The sequence below is a fragment of the Myodes glareolus genome, chromosome 16 (genome assembly GCF_982192425.1).
Source record: "Myodes glareolus chromosome 16, mMyoGla1.1, whole genome shotgun sequence".
NCBI lineage: Eukaryota > Metazoa > Chordata > Mammalia > Rodentia > Cricetidae > Myodes > Myodes glareolus.
In genome coordinates, this window is record NC_142041.1 from 41,394,268 (window position 1) to 41,415,123 (window position 20,856).

The 20,856-nt window shown below is 43.7% G+C and overlaps 1 protein-coding gene across 4 annotated transcripts in view; it reads right to left on the reverse strand.

Annotated features, from left to right (window-relative positions):
• The window catches only part of Bach2 (BACH transcriptional regulator 2), a 337,533-nt gene that overhangs the window by 234,975 nt on the left and 81,702 nt on the right, over positions 1-20,856 (reverse strand). The window lies entirely within an intron of this gene.

Genomic DNA, 20,856 nt, shown 5'->3' on the forward strand with positions numbered 1-20,856 from the left:
GCACCTGATTAGTTACCAGAAGCTGGAAGATGGGGAATGAATGGTATGCAGCCGGGCAGTTTTCCAAAGCCCATGCCGCGGCCCATATCAGGAAGGCTGCTATAAACAAGCGTGTGTGTGCTCAGGGCCTGATAAGCCAATGGGGGCAGAGAAAGCAGTGTAGCCACCCAGGCTGAGGAAATACAGAGAGCACTGAGCTTCCACTTTAGGGGAACAATAGCTCTGTATCGGAAACAGGTCTGCAGGGCTCGCACACACTCAGAATGGGTCTCTGACGTCTTGTACAGTAAATGATCATTGCAGGGGACTGAACGTGGGATATCAACCTTTAAATTAAATTATTCTAACATATAAAATCATGAGGATGGTGTTCTTAAAATTCTCAACACAAAAGCATGCGAAGAGGAAAGCACACAGCAGAATTACTCGTTCCACAACAGACCTCAGTTCCATAAAATACAAGAATACATTTAGAAGACATTAAAGATGCCAAAAATATAACAGTAGACAATTTTCTCTGGGTGGTAAAATTCTGTGATTTTTTTCTTTTTTGCATATATTTCATGTTCCTGTTTTTCTAAAATAATCATATACTACTTTGATGGCAAAGAGCAGAATGAAGTTATTTTTTTTTCTTTAAAAATTCCCTGAATGAAGTGTCATCTGCTGATGAAGCTACGTGGCATGAAGCAGGACTGTTCCTGTTTATAAAATATTGCTACGTACTCATCTTCATGTCTGCAAGGTTTGGTATCTTCTGCCTTGCACTGTAAACTTCCTGCAAGTGAAAGCTGAGTCTGTGCACTGTCTGGCTCAATCTGAGAGATGCAGACAGAACACTACAATGACAACGACATAAATGCACTTGGTCCTTTGTTCCTTTGGTAGCCAGCTTTAAAGATTCCTTGTGTGATGCATCCTTCCCTCCCCTCTTTCAACTACAATGTATTAATGGCCTGCTTTTTTATTTTTTATTTTTTGGCAACAAATATCTTCAGAAATTGCTGCTCTTCTAGATTTAAAGCAGAAAGGAAAAGAACATTCCTCTAGCCCACCTCAGCATTTGAAACAGGAGCTAGGAGGTCGAGTCACTTCATCTAACCATTGGACTCACGGCTGTCTTGGCCCCTAGAATAGAAAGCAAACTAAAGGGAGACACAAACCCAAACAGCACTGACCAAGCTCACGGAACTGGAGCCATAATGGCTGGGATACCATCCACAGCCTTCTCTGGGTTCCTGAAGTCTTGACGGTCCTCTGACAGAACACTTGCTTTAACTTTTTTCTTCCTTTCTTTCTTCCCTTTATTATTTTATTCTCAAGACAGGGTTTCTCTGTAGCTTTGGAGCCTGTCTTGAAACTAACTCTTGTAGACCAGGCTGGCCTCGAACTCACAGAGATCCGCCTGCCTCTGCCTCCCAAGTGCTGGGATTAAAGGTGTGCGCCACCATCACCTGGCTTGCTCTAACTTTTGAGCTTACTCTCAAGATATACTTTGCTATCTCCACACAGCAGCTTTTGATTGATATAGTATGACGGTTATCAAAGGAGAGAAATCACTATTTAGAGGCCACATTCTTACTAGAAACTCAAGATACATAAAAATGGCAGAAATTAATGTCCCTTTTAAGGCTGTCACACAATAGGCAGGAAGGCTGTAAAATCCCAGCTGCTCATCACATCGAAACACAGAATCAAGTTTTCAGCTCTCTGACCCTACTCTAGTCCTCTGTCCACGCCAACTACAGTGACTAACTTCCCCAGTGCTTGCCTCTCTGGTGGCTGGAAGTTAAGTGTTTAATGTGCTTGGTGTTTCTATTTTAGGAAGGCTAGGTTAGAGGGGAGTTTAGGGACCTCTGTGGTAGAGCTGGGATATAAACCTACATCTGCATAACTCTCAGGGTGAAAACTATCCCCATAAACAACCTGCTGACAGAAGGGGGGAGCTAATTAAATGTAAAATCAAAGTAATAGGTAAATATAATTATACCACTTTTAACTTGAGTCTGTTGCGTATATATATATATATATATATATATATATATATATATATATATATATATATAGTTGGCTTTCCTCTATATTAAGGACATGGGCTTATAAAGGAACAAGCAAACAAACAAACAAAAAATCACCAATTCTTCTGGAGGAAAAAAATCACAAACTGGAGGGAAGTTAAGACCCTTTATTTAAATAATAGCTCGTCTGTGGCGAACACAGGAGGGTGAAGGCTTGGGTGTGGCCACCTGAGAGATTGTGGAGGGAACCCAGAGGCAAATGCACCGAATTTTCGATTGCACAATAGAATCTGTCTGTGGAAAGCACCTCCTAACCGGAAGAATCTGTCAAAGTAAAAATAGACCAGGTCAACAGCATCTGAGAAACACATGAGCGGGATTCAGACTCAAAACACACCACACACACACACACACACACACACACACACACACACACTCACTCACCCTGGGTCAACAGCATCTGAGAAACACATGAGCAGGATTCAGACTCAACACACACACACACACACACACACACACACACACACACACACACACCCTCTGTTGTTTGATCTAAAACGGAAATAAAACACTTTCACCCAAAGTATAAAACTTCACCAAGGACTGGGAACAGCAGAGCGGTGAGGGCTCCCAACAGGTTCTTCCGGGGGAGGCAGGGCAACTCAAACCTGAGGGCTCAGCCCTGGACACACAAAAGAATCACTTGCCTGTGTTCACATAGGGATGGGTCATTTTGTCCAAGCTCACAGATGCCAGACTAGCAGGTAAAGTTAAATGCTGCCAATCAATTTATACTAAGGCATGCATGCTCCCTGAAGGACAGGATGCTGGACTCAGCTGTGTTCTGTAAACTACGCCATTTGCTGAGAACCTACTGGAGTTGGCTCAGGATCTACCAGGGCATTTTTACATTTAATTCTCACAACAGGTCTTTGAGGTGCTGTTTGTGCACACTGTAAACTGTGGTGGCGGGGCAGGGGCGTTGCTGGGACCTGTACTTAAAAGTGTAAGGAAGCTCCTGGCTGACATCAGGGGTCTAAATCCATCAGTTCCGAAGGTGCTGACAGGGAAGCCCAGAGGTCATAGGTTAGTGTCATCAGCCTAATGATGGACGATATGTTGGTAACATACATGGTGGCTGATCCGCAATGATCAGGGACAATCTTCAAATTTTCAGCATCTACCCCCGCCTCCCTGCAGCTTATTTTGGTGGCTAGCACACATACTAGAAGCCAACTGTTTCTGATATTGTTAACATGTTACAAACTTCTAAAATGCCACTTTATTTACATGTATTTTTATTTTTCTATTCATGGATTTATCTAAGTACGGGTTAACTTCTGGGACTTTCAGACAGAGCTATTTCAGCCACTGTATGTGAGCATGATCGTTTCAGTTTCAAATGACATTTTCTGTACTTTTCCTTGAGATTCAAGTTGTGAGGGTGTTAAGAATGTGGTGCCTAGGCATTGATTTATTTGTGTCTATTAAATACATATGGTAATACACATGGCAACAAAGACATGCCATATTGTATATTTAGGTAAAATCAAAACAGACCCTGGTGATTTGTAAAGTTATTCTAATAAGCTGAATCTAAGGATACAGTTAGTGATATTATACACTTTTTTCCTAATCCTACTGAAAATTCTGACGTTAAGTACTTCACACCAGCCTGCCTCAGAGAACCCTGAAAGGTTAGCAGGGACCACGAGCTCACACTACAAAGCTCTGCAGACGGGCGCGCCTTTGAGGTAGGGAGAGCTCTCTGCGGATCTGTTTTCCTCACAAATGAGTACTAAATAAAAACAGAGCTTTCTAAAGGTCAATCCCACACAGTTTGCAACTGCGCCTCTGCACCGTGGGCATGGCCCCCGGAAGGACTTTGATGGTGATTAGTGACGGAGAGTCTGGCACAAGCCATGCCGCTGTGGCCTACACGGTTTTCCTTTTACACCTTCCTAAGACGACTAAGCCAGCAAGCTGAAATTTTAAGCCAAAGTTGCAAAGGTAAACAGATAGAAAACACGCAAAGAGAACTTACACGAAGGAGATGAAGGTGACCTTTGAAAACACTGCCAATGGGAAAAACGTGATTTCTAGAGAGAACAACACAGCCCAATACTGCTTTTCTTAAAGGCACATCCAAGTATCCAAGGGAGGTTGTCTCTGAATTGAAGTGGGATTTTTCTAGAGCACAGGAGAATATTTCAGTAAAGGCATGGGCCTTGAGTGGGCTCCTGAGCATCAAGCTGAACGCTGGGTAGAGGATGCTACTTAATTCTTTTCCTTCCCTAGCAATGGGGGTGGGGGCATGCTAGAGAGCTCTTCCTCATCCTCCAGTGTGTTCATTTGCTGGGCTCTTGCTTTAGATTGGTTGAACTGCTGAGGTGTGACATGCGAGGAGGCTCGCCACACTGCAGGAAAGGCAGAGACGTCAACTAAGATACATCGCCTCACCAGTAAGGCTGCCTCACCTCCGAGGTCTTGACCCCCACAGGCGAGAACTGCTCAGTTAGCACTAAATGCCGACCTTCCAGGGTCTGATATCCCTAAGACACTGCTTCTTGGCATGAACCTTTACTACCACTGCGCACAACTACAAAAAGTCTTCAGGCCTGAAAGCTTGTTCATGCATCATCCAAACGTGACTCACTTCTAACTGACTCACTACGATCCTCAAACATTTAGTGAACATTAACCATATGGAACACTCATTTTAGGGAAGAAAGAAGCAGAGAGCTACACTAAAAAACACTCCAAACATCCGTTACACGTCACTGCAGAAAGATGGAATGCACTCCTCCCTCATCTACTGGGTCTGAAGCTGTGTTCAGTGCAGTATGTAGCGGCTTAAACAAGAATGGCCCCCATAGGCTCATATATTTGAATACTTCTGATCCTTCATGGGAGGAACTGTTTGGAAAAGATGGGGGTGGGGGTCTGGTCTTGGAAGGAATGTATCATTGGAGGCAGGATTTAAGGTTTCAAAAGTCTACACCATTCCCAGGATCTCTCTCTCTCTCTTCCTCCCTCCCTCCCTCCTACTTGTAGATGAGATGAGAGCTCTCAGCTCCTACTCCAGCACTGCAGCTGCCTGCCTGCTACCATGCTCTCCACTATGATGGGCATGAACTCACCTTCTGAAAGTGTATGCTCCTGCAATCTTTCTTCTGTAAGGTGCCTGTGCCTCGTCACAGCAAGAGGAAAGCGTGACACAGTGCAGGGACAAGCAGGATGCCGCAGTCCTACAGACTTCAGAGATGATCTGGCACATTCAATCCTTTGTGTGCAGAAGCTGTTTGGATAATCTAAGGGGATCCACGAACCCTTCTCTCCCCCTGAATGCCGATTGACAGTACACGTTCGCATCTTGGCATTTTAAACACCGGGTTAAGGACTCTGATCTAATTCCACTGCTTTCTTTTCCATTTGGAGACATCACGTTTCCAACACAGGATATGACTTGCCCACAGTCACTCAGCAGAAACCATGAGTAGAGTAACCTGGTTGAAACCGAAAGACACCGACACCCAGCAACCGACCAACAGAAGCGAGGCTTTTCATGCTGCTGGCGAGGTGAAAGGTGAGCGGTGGTAAGGAGTGTACCTCCTGTCCTCTGGTTCCAGCTGAGATTCTCGCTGGAAAGACAGGAGGCTTTCTTTACCTTGCCCTCTGTCCAGCATCCACCCAAAGCTCAGGCTGCCTTGACCAATGTTTGTAAAAAAACAAAAACAAAACAAAAGAAAACAAAAAAACAAACAAAATCCCACTTAACCTGGGCACTTTTAGAAAAGGAGTGAGGGAAATCCTGTTTTACAGAACTCTAACAAGAATTCTAAAGGGCTGTAATTGAGTTACACCATGGAGATTTAGTAGGTATTCTGAATCAGTGTCTGCCTTGTGTACTCAGCAGTCTACTCAAGCATCCGCAAACAACCTTCCTAGAGTACCGCCTTCGTGACTGAATGAAACTTTCCAACTATCCCATCAATGGCTCGTATGTACGTGGATGAGTCTTTCAGCAACTGGAATGTCCTGGAGTCTTATACAAGCGAATAAATTTCATATATTTCAAACTCAATTAGACAGACGTTCTCTGGAGTCTGCGTGGCAGAAAGGAAGTGCTACAGATCTGGGAGCTGATTAGACAGGAATCCAAACGTCCGATCTGCTGTACATAGGCTTGTGATACTAAGCTTCGTACACCAGAGTCTCTGAGAGCCCCTCATCTGAAAAGCAAGAGTAATGCCACCCACTTTTCAAGTCCTAAAATAGTGTTGTTTATCAAACATCTACAAAGGTCAAGTTCAACCTAGACTGTTCTCCACAATCGAGATTCTTTTTTTCGACCAAAAGAAAACCTACGACACACTGATGTGTTTGAAGTCATTAGAGTAAAGTTGTGTTTTTAACAGAACAATAAAGCAGCAAGGTAGTGGTTTCTTGACATGAAAGTTCATGACTAAAATCTTAAACAGCATGGTTTAGGGTTAGTGTTTTCACACTGCCTGCCAAGTTTTCAGACTCTTCCTACTTGGCTTTCTCAAACTGCTCTCAGTCATTCTTTATGGGAACTATTTCATAAGTAAGTTACTTTAAGAAACCAACATTTTGCAGTAGAAAATGTTTCTGAGTCTTTATTTTTTACTTTTATTATTTTTTAAGAAGAAACCCGATTCAACAGGCAAATCTAAATAATGGTTAGTGATTCTTAATGTAGAGAATTCGTAACTTTTTATTGTGATTGAAAAGGAACATACAAAGCAATTACTTAGTCACGGATAAAACCCACTTTTGAAATCATGACTAACCTGACAGGAGAGACCAGACTCTTGTAATTAGATACGGAAGCCTAGCCATTCAAGACAAGCACCACACAGGACATAGCTTTCCTCTGTAGTCGCAACATCCTTCTTTTCCTCCTGGACGTACATCAGCAATAATCAAACATGAAATTTAAAGGTTACTGTACTATAAGAAATCAGTTTACATTTTTTAGCCCAGAATAAAGCCTTGCTAATTTTGATTTTACTCGTTTTGTAAGGAGAGAAGGTATCCATTAGTAGGGCGCATGAAATTCCCTTGAGAATAAGACAAGTCTCTTAAGGGAGCAAAACCATAAACAAATGTATAAACTCATTTGCGTATTGACGCCTGGAGTCATTACTGGGCAGGCACTCAATGGAATTCCCAAGCCTGGAGACTGTCACACTCTTCTGGTGCTCTTGAAGGGTTTGCTCAGGAGCAAACGAAGCACAGACACTTTCCTAGAAAGATGGGGCAGCTTGATTGCGTGGGGATGTATCTAAAGCCATCTAGCATAACTGCCATTCAGCCAGGGATTATACTACATTTCCCAGGCTGCCTTGCCTTTGGGTAGAGCCGGATAATTAGCTATGACTAAGAAATGAGAAGAAAAGATATCGTTGTGCTTTGATCTTTCAGGATTAAGAAGCAAAGGCTCTTTCTCCTTGCTCTTCTCTGTCCACCGTCCAGAGGAAGACAATTACATGTTTCAATTAGTGATGGCATCATGGGTTGAATTATTCTCCCTTCCTCCTACAAATTCATAATCAAATCCTAAACCACACTGTCACCTCTTTGAAAATGGGACTATCATCAGATAAATTAGTTAAGATTAACTCATACTGGAATAGAGAAGGCCCTTGATCCAGTATAATTTGTATTCTCATAAAAGAGAAATTTGGGACCTGGTGTATTGGTCACTCCTGTAACTCCAGCACTTCGGGGACAGAAGTAAGTGGATCTTTGTGAATTCAAGGCCAACCTGATCTACCTAGCAAGTCCCGTCTCTGTCAGAACTACACAGTGAGACCCTATCTCAAAAAGACAGGAAGTGGGGGGCAGATATTTGGACCCAGGCACAAACACAAGAAAGATGAATTGCAAATCAAAGCAAGCAGCAGCAGAGAGAGAAACCTGGACTATACCCCTGGTTCACAAACACAGAAGTAAACAGCCCTGTCTACCTCTCGGTCTTGAACTTCTAGTCTCTAGAATGGAGAGATAACACAATTGTCTATTGAAGTCACCCAGCCTGGAGTGCTCTGCTACCATAGCCTGAGCATACCAATACAGACAGTAAAATAGAATGTGGAAAGGGCCTGCCACAGAATTCCATCACTTCAGAATAAAAGCATACCGCAGATCAGGTACCTCCATGGGACTGAACCAGAAAGGAAACTTTTATTGTGTCAGGCCAAACAAGCTAGCAGCCTATTTGCTATTGTAGCTAGTATTACCCTATATAGGATTTGACTCCTTTAACTGAATGTCAACGAAAGCAAACAGGAACACATCAGAGAACAATGCAAATGCCATCGATGTAAAACCTCAGAGCAAAAAATTTAACTTTACAGGAAAGATATTTTGGGGTCATTTCCCCAAATTCTCACTAGTATACACATTCACTCGCTTGTGCTTGTAGATGTATAATTACCCCAAGAATTGCAAATAAGCCTTTTTTTTTTATTGCGTATTAGGCAGCATTTCTTCTAAGAGGCCCTGGTCTGAAAGGCTTTGACTGGGTGCTAAGGACAAGGATGAGGGTGCAATCTCATTACTTGAAAGCAATCCAAGAAGAAGTCACTGCAGTTGGAAAACTGCTGGTCCTTAAGTACACACAGAAACACACCGTTTTTATAGCAAGGTGACCACCATGGACTATGTGGGTATTATTGTTTCTTTCTTGTAAAAAGAAAAGGGGAAAGGGTAAACATCCTAGCTAAGAGTTATTGGTTCAAAATCCCTCCAAAGCTGAGCTGGCAGCTGGATTCTGTTTATAGAAAGCCAGGGCTGGTTCTGCCTGAGCTCAGAGCTCAATTCAGAACATGGCATCTGGATTTAAACACACACAGCAGCAGGTGTCCAGGTCATGACTGCTGCAAAGTGAAGACAGGAGCCCCCTGGCCAGCCTGATCTAAACAGAGAGGTGCTTGAGGGGAGGGAAGCCCACTCCCAGCAGCCAGGGAGCAGGGGACTCAGCAGCTCCTCCATACATAGGCAGCAAGCACCAGGACACCACTGAGGCTGACACCTGATGGTCCTCAGTCACCTCTGACTCCTTCCTTCAAGTGATCGTTGTTCTCATTAAACTACAGAATCTGGCAAGCAAAAGGAAAGGCTCAGGAGAGCACATACTCCCGACTGTAACACTGCTTCCCTGCGGAGAAAACACTGGGTAAGGACAGGGAGAGAAAAGGAAATGCCTTCTTTCATAAGTAAAGGGAAGAAATCACAGCCACGGTAATCACAATAAAGGCTACGAACCAAAGAAAAATAGAAACTCGAAATCCGGGTGGCCCGATTTAAACCTCCATCAGAATTCACCCTGCACCTTCCTTGATTTTCTTCGGATGTGATCTACCTAGAATGTTGGTGATTCTGCAGCTATACGCTTTAGGTGTAATAATAATAATAATAATAATAATAATAACAATAATAATAATAATAACATCCTTCTCCTGCTGTTTCCTCTCCCTTCCCCCTCATAATCTCTCTTCTCCCCCTTTCTTCCGTCTTTGTTGTGAATGTCAGGGCTGTCACTGTCACACAGTCTGACATGATTAGTGCTTCTGACATTACAGCAGAAGCAGACGAGAGCCGGGAGCGTGGATGGAGGGTAAAGGACGTGCTGCCACTTCAAGGAGTCAAGGGGAAAAAGGCTTCGCTCCTTTCCAAGAGACCCCCTGATTGCTGGACAGCTGATAAACACGCTGGATTGTTTTTTTCTTATTTATCCAATTAGTCCCTCTCTCCAAGGTGGAGCTCTATTCTGAGAGAGCAAGGCCACTGGCTCTGATATCAGATAAAACGGAATCGGAAATCCAGTGGGTGCTTGGCTGTGCCGTCACAGCCGGGCACTGCGAACAGGCAGCGCTAGTCCACTTCGCAAACCGACGCATCGCGCTTTGCCGCTCGAACGATGTTATCTTATTAAAAGAGATAGATGATCCACCGTTCTCCAAGCATCTGCTCCATACTCCTGTCTCTCCTTTAGTACCATGGCTCCCAGCCACCGCACACCAGAATCACATAAAAAACCCAGGCCAGGCTTGGGTCGGGTGCTACTTCTCAAGGCTTTTCAATTGTGTTTTCTTCTCTGGACCCCTTCCGGTTTCCCCACAACAGTCAAGCACAGACACAAGAGGTATGAACAGTTATAGAGCGCTGTCATGGAAACTGCTCGCTGAGTGCCCAGCACGAGGGGCCTCTGCCGGGCCAACCCTTAACTTGCCCCACAACCTGTGAGACACAGCGCATACCATGTAGCTTCATGCTGAGTGACGTGCTCAAGTTGTTTAGGCAGAGGCAGGTGGAGCTGTGGTTTGAACAAAGATTTATCCAAATCAAGAAGGCTTTCGAAGCTCCATTTTCATCTACTGAATAAGAAAGTAGATATGGCTGCATCTTGATTAGCTCTCAGGCAGTGCAGGTGGAAGCCGCTACTCGGTACCCTCATGCCCAGGAACCTGATGCTACAGCAGAGCCGCGGGTTTGTTTCAGCGGCTTTCTCATTAAATAAAAAGGTAGCAATTTCCCATAATGAATGTTTTATACATTATCCCGTTGTGTATCGGGCCTCTAAAATACACATTATTAAAGTCTATTAAAGTCTGTAGTTAGCGGCATCACTAATATGCCTTTGGGGGCATTATTACAATGAAACAGCATCAGTCGCTCACAAAATTTCAACTGTTAAATATTCTTTTTTCTTCAATACACGGGCCTATTTTTAGCCATAATCTCAGCCTAGAGCTGTCACAACAAATTGTTTGTGGGTTAGGTTTAAGAGTAATAGAGGCATACACTGTGAGTTTTGTCCAGCACTTTTTTTCCCCACAATTTACCACGATGTCCCCCTGCTCTAATTAACCGGTGTTTCTGACCGCTATGACATGTGTTGACACCTTCCCTCCCTGGCTAGGTCAGATCTTTTAATTAATTGCTTAGATTTCTGCCTAATTGAGCCTGGACTCTCAAGATAATGCTTCTGCATTTAAGAAGGAAGAAGTTACAAAGCTGTTGCAGAAGAGGAAGGAGGAGGAGGAGTAGAAAAGAAACCCAGGTAGACAAACCAGAGGGGTACAGACGCCATGATTAATCAAGTCTAAATGTTTCCATGTACGTGTTGACCCTGTCACTTATGTTTGTCTAAAATGATTCTTAAAGGACTATTGCAACATGCAGTTTTGTGTAGCCTAAGGAGACATCTCTCTACCTAGTACAGTCCTCAGACCAATCTTACCACACAGTCACACAGAGGTTTTTAAAAACAAAGCCAATGATACACACGTGCTCCAGAGCAGAGTTCTGTGTGAACATCTAACAAAGGAAAACCCTTAGGACCATAGACACAGGAAGAGTGTTGGCTAACGGTCGCATACTGTAAGGTCCCCAGTGTCCAAAGGCAGAGGGAAGAACAGGTCTAAAGCACCAGGTACTGGGATTAAAATCCTGCCTTGGGAGCAATCTCTTTGTTGGCTGTTTCCCTTCATATAAACCGTCCCACTGTCCGAGATGATACTGTTTGCAAAATCAAACAAATGAGCCAATATCCTAAAGATGAACAACTACGTAATAACTAAGCGACTAAACAATCATGTTCCCAATCACCAATTAACTAAATAGGACGTAACCTAATTACATCCATTACTGCTTAGTAATTGAGAAGAAAAGGGCAGGACTGAGGACGGGAGAAGGGAGACAGAGCAGCCCTGATGCACAAAGGCCAAGATTACCAGCCTTTGTTACAGAACGCAGTGGCCATCAGCCTGACAAGAGACTGCAGCACACAGCTAGGGGTACAGACTCAGTAAAATATAGGGGTGCAGAGACGAAGCCACCCAGTCAACACTCAAGTGCTGCATGAGCCTGGCACAAAACTCATCAGTATTGGGGTAGCAGAGCCTGTTTTCAATGAAGACAACACTAGGCACTCCTCCTTAAACCCTCAAGAAATACGGGTAAAGAAGACCCCCAAATGAACCATTACAATGTGTGTGAAAGCACCACTCAACTGAAAGTAGTGGTGAGTCCCTCTCGCCTTCAAGTGAGTCCTGAAGATGTGCTTTAAAGCTCTATCCCAGTTTACCACGAGCCCTTTCAGGTTCTGATTTCATTGCTCCCGTGACAATCTATTGCCCTTATTTTCTCTGGATGCCTTTCGACTCTGAAGCCATACTGTACCTCCTGCCTACCAGGATCTTCCTTCATCTTCTCTGGCAGGTTTGGGCACTATTAGGTCAGTCACATGACTCCCTCACTAAGGCATTCCTGGGTTTGTGTGACAATGCAGGTAGTACATGGTGTCTTGGGTTTCTTCGGACCACACCATCACAATCACTCATGTAAGGGCCAACCAGAACAGGCTTTCAGTATCTACACCAAGCCCTGCAGACGGTCTCTCAGACAAAGCAGCAATGAATGTTCGACTGTGGCTGCTCTGAGATTCAGAGAATTGCATTCCCAAGGAGACATAGTGCTACAGCCTTCTGGCTTCACACAAAAGAAGGGAGGCTCAAGTTTGGAAGAAACAATTCCACAAAACTTAGGAAACAAATCTTGAAAATGTACATATTCTATAGAGTCATCTGCAGACATCTTAAAGCCAAGGATTAATCGACACAGTTAATATTTTACAAGGTGTCTTCTCACAAGGCTCCAGTTGGATGTCCTAGGTCGTCTAGTTAGGTCATCTAGTAAAGCCTCCAGTGCCAGGAATGAGATATATCTTGATGAGTCGTTGGCCAAAGGAGTCTAACAGAACCTCCCGCCCCCACCCCCACTTCAAACATCACAGGCCATTGCCAAGGCTAATGGTTACTTTTTACAACCTTAATGCTAAGGATAATACTTATGTCACCAAACATGGAGAAGGCAAGCTGGTGCTTAACTGGAGGCCTTACCTCTACTGACTAGCGTTAATAGTACTGGAAGGTGCTCTGCCCATCACAAGAAGAGGAAAAAGAATTAACTCTCCTAGCTACAAACCCTGCCACATGCAACAGTGACCTGCATGCAAAATATACTGGTGTAATACTGGCACAAATGCTACGGGAGTAACCACCTACTTTTTAAATTGAATTTAAGGCCCACTCCATGAGATGGAACCCATACCTAACACTGCCAAAGTATTAAAAATCCTGAGGTTAGATAGGTCACTGGCACAGGAAATGTCTAATACTATTACTGTGCTAAAGTACCATGTCAGTCAAAAGACTCCTAATGACACTAATAGATCAGTGCCTTGCTCAATCTTCATCGGATAAGCTTCTTCTTGTAGTGATGGGGATTATCACTGTGACCCAGAATTGTAAAATAGGCAAAGAGTCAGAGACTTTGGAGTAGTCATAAAGGCTTTGTCTTCATCAACCCTTTCTTCGAAGCTCAGGGATCTATGCGGACAAGGAAGTAGAAAGATTATAAGAGCCGTGGGTGATAACTCCATTGAAAGACTGTCTTCTAGACTCAAGAGGACAGATGCCCGTAACAATTTACAGAGACCGTGGCAGAACTCATTAAGACCTGCACAGGTTCAAACCAGACAGGACTCCAGCACTGGGAGAGGGAAGAGGGCACAGGGTTTAATAAGGAAGCTATTTGCAATTGTTGTCTAATGGCAAAGGGACAATCAGTTTTCTCCAATGGAGTAAGGCTGGGTATATCAATAACACAATACTCCAGGGCAGGCCCCACGCCCAAGAGTAATTAGCAAATACAAAACAAAATTTGTGTGTGTGTGTGTACTTTTGTTTTATTTTGTTATTTTTTTTTCTTACTGATCTTTTCTTGTTTGTTTTGAGTTTTGTTTTGTGAGGGTTTCTGAGGGGGAAGAGACAGAAACATAAAATGGGTGGGTAAGAAGTGAGGTGAAGGGTATCCGGGAGGAGTTGAGGAGAGGAAAACATGATCAAAACATGTATTGTATGAAATATTGCATGAAAAAATGTAATTAAAAAGTACATATAAAATTAAAAAATAAGATTTTTATTCTCTTTCCTTCAGGACAAATAGCCATCTACTAGACTAGATGATCAATCCTTTAGTTTTTGGAGACATATTCCCCCATGTACCTCCAACTGGCCTAGAACTCATATGTAGCCCAGGCTGGCTTCGAACTTGTAATCTTTGGCCTCCATCCTCAGTGCTGGGATAACAGACATGCAACTCCACACCTGGCCCAACTGTCTTTCAAATATGCACTCTGGTTTTCTCAGAAGAGAATTCTATCCCTGTCCCCCCCCAACCCCCAATGTCACTACATTTGTCCTTGTGATCAAATGGAGCTAGTCAGGTAGCCCAGAACCACTCACCAGTCCGCACACTTACACTCAACAGTACCGGATTCACCCAGCACACATTACTTTGTCAGCGGATTCCTTCCAGTCCCCCAAACCATGAAAATGAAGTTGTTGAGAGGAGTAAGGATTACTTCTTAAGGATAGAGAAGATTCAAACAGAGGAGATGCCCCCAGTACCCTAGCTCCAGTATCCATCTTCTTGATGGAGGAGGACATCCTCCATCACCCAGGACACATTTAATCCAGCTAATTGGTTCTTCTGCTCTGTCTCAGGATTCCTTTACAGGCTTAAGCACTAATGGAGACCATGAAAATCTTCTGTTTCTGCGGGTTATTCCTATAATGATCATATTGGAGATGAAAACTAAGCCTTATGAGGAACATGAAAACATAAGCACATATTCTAAGACCTGCTGGGACTATGTCACCACATGAAACATAGCCTCCTAAAACACAGTCCGATGACAGAGAGAGACAGAGAGAGAGAGAGAGAGAGAAGGAGGAGGAGGAGGAGGAGTGCATGCTCTCTGGGTGTCATGAACAGTGATCTTGGTGGTGAATCACTTGAAGGGGTTGAAGGGTCTCAGTGTTTCCCCAAGAGCTGCCAAATCTAAAACCCATTGCAACGGTGTCTTTGACCAGATAAATTCAGAGATTACATGACATGTACTATCAAAAAAAAAATGAGCCACTAAGCCATAGGACTGCATCTTTGCCTAGAATATCTACCTGTCACTTATAGCTGATCCCAAACTGGCTCTAGAGCAGCAGAAATGTGCCAAGCATGGCAATGCCCAAATCAAAGCTGAAACCAACCTCCTTCTCCTTTCTGTGTGTCCTCTAGACATCACTAACCCACATATCTCAAATGTGAGGCAACGAAAATAGTGCTTATTTTTAAGTATTTGCCTTTTCTGACCATTAATGAAATGTATAAATACTTACAGGAAAGTTGGAAATACAGAAAAATCTGGACAAAGAAAAAAGCGAGAAAGGAATGGCTATATGTCACGGACTTTCCACTGTCAGCATTCAGGGTAGTATCTTCTTGTCCTTTATCATGTATATTTTTTAAAAGTGGAATTCATATCTTAACCATAATTTCGTATCTTAAAAATTACTTTAGCATGATGACTTCCACATTGCTGAAGAAAAACTGAAAACATACATGTGACATGCACCGGCATGCGCAAATCTTTCTAAACACTGAAAGAGCAACCAAACTTTACAGAGTGTGATGCCATTCACCTTCTTCCAAAGTTTCCTGTTTAGGTCACTACATACCATGTCCGCTTGGCAATTATATTACATGGCTGTACCATACTTACTATCTGAGAAAATGGCAATATTTTCTTTAGTATCTTGGCAAAAATTTGACATACATTTGATGTAGGTGGGCCTTCTGTCTATGTGTTATTTTCATTGGTTAATAAAGAGACTGCCTTGGCCCTTTGATAGGACAGAAAATTAGGTAGGCGGAGTAAACAGAACAGAATGCTGGGAAGAGGGCAATGAGGCAGACGCCATGAAACCAGCCACCAGGTCAGACATGCTCAATCTTTCCCAGTAAGCCACACCTCGTGGTGCTACACAGATTATTAGAAGTGGGTTAATCAAGATGTGAGAGTTAGCCAGTAACTAACTCTCTAGAGATAATGGGCCAGGCAGTGTATAAATGAATACGATTTGTATGTTGTTATTTCCAGGGCTAAGCTAGCCATGCGGGAGCCAGGTGGGATGAAAAGCAGGCCTTCCCGCAGCTCCTCACTACATACATTCATGGCAGTTTTCTTTGAGCTAAGATTGTATAAATGAAATCTGTCAGTGAAGGTATGTGAATGAGGCTTTGGCATACGATAGTTCCCTTGAGAAAGAAGTTCTTTCAGTGTGTATCCTCAATTCCGACCTCTGCTGAGTGAAGTTTCAAATTCTCATCCATTATAATTTATTTGCACTTATTTGATTACTCTTAAGTTTAAAACTTTTCATGTGTTGTTTATTTTTGGTTTTCCTTTATGTGTTTTATATTTCTGCTCACTTTCTACTAAAGCAATTATTTCATCTTATCATTTGTTGTTCTGATTTGTAAGCAATTCACTATTTATATCTATAACCAATTAGCTATCTATCACCTGCATTATGTATATATAAATATGTATGTACACATACTCACACATAGTCACACATACACGGTCACACATCCCTCACCTTGTCTTTTAAACTAGTTGATAGTATCTTCTGATGCAAAGAACAAATGAGAAAATTCACAGGTAAAACATCCTCTGTCTTTAATTTCTGCCGCAGGAATTGAGAATACCTTCCTTATTTAAAGATCACTTAATGTTTACTCAGCTTTGCTTTCATGTCACTAGATTTTTTTAAAGCCATAGTTCCTCAATTTCTGACTCAAGGAGGATTAGCTGCCGCCTCCAGGAAAAGGCAGTTGGAGCTGATGAAATACAGGTTGGAGCACTAGGGCCATGCCGAGAGGGAGGCGGATGGCTGCTGGCTTTCCTGTTGCCCACTCCTTGTCTGGACCCAGTAGCATTTTAGCTTGTTCTCCCAGCAGAAGACGTTTACGCTGGAGGAGCATTTAATATCAGGGTCATGTTTAAAGCTCAGGCTGGGATGGCGCTCTCTGCCATTGATGGAGCAGAACTTCAGACAGTCTGTTGTTCTTTTCCGATTGGCTTACTGTAAACATTAACACACAGAACTCAGGATGTGTGTGAGAACCTGCTCAATAAAACATTTTCATCAGTAAAATATAATTGATAATCTGTAAATTTTAAGATGTAATTGATAAATTAAAGCCATGTCTACACCAAGGGCTGGGTGGATAAACAAGGGGAGTGAATTCTGGATTTCACTGCTTCATGGTATGCGCGAAGTAAGAAAGACTGTAAATGAAGGCAGAAATGAAGTGAATTTCGGGTGTATCTTTTAGCCGACTGTAGGGATACTGGCCTGAGTGTCAATGTAACACTGCTTCCGCTGCTGGAACAACAGAGTGGGGATCTAGGAATAGTCAGAGAAGAACCTGGGGGTGGGGGAGTTAACTAACCCAGCAACAGCCTCTGTGCCCAGGGGAGGTCAGAGGCATTCCTAAACCCTCTGCACCCTTCCAAAGTCATCAAAGCAGAGCAGGCCTCACTGGAACATGACAAGAGTGTGGAAGGAGGCCATGTCACCAGTGGAGTGCCGACAGGGAAGGCATCATTTTGTGTGGCATCAGAAAAAGCGATTTTTGTTTTCCAGTCAGATGGAATGTACTCACAAACCCAGAGAAGAGGCCATGTGACAGACCCTCAGGAAAGTGATAACTTTAAGAAAGTGAGGGGCCATCACCCCAAGACCGCCACAGGAGGGGCTTCTGGGAGCAGACCCTGTCATGGGTGTGGGTGTGGCTTGTGACCGTCAAGGCCATACACAGTGAGAAGCATCGCTCTGCACTGCCTTCCTCTGAGGATCCCGACTTCCCTGCGTTTTGTCTGGTGTTTCTTGTTTTTGTTTCGCTTTGTTGCAAACTATACTTCCCCCAAACACTCGTCCTTGTGACTAACAGAAACGTGTGACGTGAGATGTGGTATAAATGTCAGTAAGAATGATTCCAGAAACCAGATAGGATAAAGGCTTTTTCGCACAATTCAAAAGCTAAGTCGCCATTGTGAAATTTGTCAATCATCATAAAGGCTGAAATGTCAATTTTGCAAAAAAGGCTGAGAAAGTTGGAAAGATGGTCTTCCAGTCTAAGGAGTAAGGGTGGAGTGTGGAATGGTGTCCCAGAAAATATGCATCTCATGATTTGTTTAATGCATAAGGCTAAGGCTCTCATTGTACAACCACTAAGCCTGTTTTACAACGTGAGGAAGGTGGGTCAGTCTGAGGTGAACTTTCTAGAATGCACATCCAGAGGTCATAATCCCCGCATACTAGCCTCAGGAAATGGCGGTCTATTCATAGTGAGTTTAGGAATATCTCGTTCCCCTCTCTGCCCATAGTACTGCAAAGGCTCAAGCAGGGCCACAGCTATCCCCTCACACCCAGCCACAGGTAAGAAAGGGAAAATTTGAGAAAGAAAATCCTTGCCTGGAAGATGCAGTTCACTAGCCCTAGGTCAGCCGCATGATCAAATTACTAAAATAAGTTAGCAACCCCCTTGTGCCGTGGGAGCCATTCCTGCTTTCTAGAGGGTTTAGCCTTGAAAGGCCACAGAGAAAATCTGTCATCAGTATCACCCTGGTGCCTCAAAGGAGTAAGAACTCTAGAACACTGTGGCTACCTTTTGTCTTGACTGCTCCCTAACTGAAATCCTCCTAGCTGATATTCAGGAAGGAAGGACAGAATTAGAGAATGTGTCTAATGAAGAGCTACAGTTGAAATGTCTCCCAGCTTTCTAGGAACAAATCCACTTAGAACACCAGCCACACCCATGACCACACTTCCAGCAGCCTGTTACATACCTCCCTGATGAGATGACTCTCTGGTTTTATTGTATTGAGAAGAGCTGTTTCCTCCCCCAGAGCAAGACCTATTCTTTGTCTGTTGCCAAGAAAGCCATAAGAAGAGGGAGAAAAATGCTGACCAAGGGAGGTGACACATCCAACTTAATCACTGCTTCCAATTAAAATGATATAAAGTAAGGCATTCAGCAGGCCATGCAGGCAGAACACGACTTCCCAAGCACAGACACACCTACTGGTTCCCAAGAGTCTGCTTCCTGAGTGTGTGCTAAGAGCAAGACCATGACATCAGTTGTGGAGATGCCCTGCAGGCCACCGGGAGCTGGCTGATGGCACAAGCTGAGCATGTGGATCAGAAGTTTCCCAAGCACTGCCTTGACTTTCCAGTATACCAGCCTCAAAATAACAGAAGCCGGGGCTTGTGGGGATAGACTTCTGTCTCCAGCCATGACTATGGGGCAGAACCACAGTCTGTCCTTCAAAACTCCCTAGGCTGACTTGTTAGCCTGTTAAAAGGTAAGTCCTTAAGTTTGGATAGGGACCTGTGGGGGAAACAGTGGGCCATCCAACAGAGGGCTTCCTTTTTTTTTTTTTTTTTTTTTTTGGCACAGGACGGGGTGGATAGTAGTTCATTTCAGCCAAATGTAAAATTCTTCAACATAATTGTTTGGTTCTATTATTGCTGTTTTGCTCTGGTTTTTCTGGCCTCTTCAAGTATGGTAGCAGCCACAACATCCTATTAAGGTGCAAACATTGAAGGGACCTTAGTTCTTCCCATCCTTATGAAGGAAGACTGGCCTACGAAAAATCACTTCGGGATAGCTTCAGACTGGGAACTCAGCAGGTTAAATGCCCGTTCTGTGGTCAAGACCAAAGTACCCCAAGTGTTGTACAACTCCACCACAACAACCCATACATTATGTTTGTTTTTCTAGAAAAGTTTCTCCTCTGTTTCACATCCATTTGTGGCCCAAATGCTGGCCTTGCCTCTGTCACTGAGCTCATACATGGCCTCTGGCCACCAATTGTGTAGATTTCAGTCAGAGGTGATTTTTGTCAAGAGGCATGGAAAAATAAATACCAGGGGACAATTTTTGTTGTCTTGACTAGAATGGGAAGAAGGGGATACCACCAAGAATCCTAAAATGCAGAAGACAGTCACTCACTATTGAGTTCCCTTGTCACAGCGCCAAGTGTCATGGAGAGATGACTCTGCTCCAGTCATGCAAACGCCTGCTGTTCCTGAGCATACCAGACCTTCTCCCAGGCCTTTGTGCCCAAACCCAGGCTTTCCCTTCACCTGCAGTGCCTAGTTCTACACCATCTGCCCAGAAAATTACCATTTACCATCCAGACTCCACCTCAAAATCTCACTTCCTTTGTGATGTCTCTCCTAGGTCACGACCCTGGTTTGGTTTGGTCAACTTACTTGACACAAACTAGAGTAATCTGGGATGAAGAACCTCAGTTGAGAAAGCACCTCCATCAGATTGCCTATGTTCTTGATTAATGGTTGATGTAGGAGGGGCCAGTCCACTGTGGGCAGTACTTGTGCAAGCGGTTCTGGGTTGGATAAAAGAGCAAGCAATGGGAGCAAGCCAGTAAACAGCATTCCTCTATGGTCCCTGGTTCTACTCCTGCCTTGACTCCCCGATGATGGACTGCAACCTATAAGCCAAATAAAAATTTTCCTTCCCAAGTCTTCTTTTGGTCAGCATTTTATCACAGCAATAGAAAGCTAAGACAGTCACAGATCTGGCTGTTTCTTCTGTGCCTGTAGAGCTTCTGGTACATCCCTTATTAGAATACTCAAACCTGAAATAGTCTGCCACCTGCTAGCAGCTCAATCCAAACCTTACTCATTGCTTACCCCTAATGGGCCCTTCTGGGAGTCAATGGCTACTCAGCACGTCAGAGAGCAAATGGAAATGCTGCACGTACTTGCTAGACTCTCTTGCAGCTAGGTCTATGGGCTAACAGTGTCCCAACATCAAAACTATGTCACATGCTTCCATGAGGCCTGTAATCCAGACAGGCACTATCCATGGC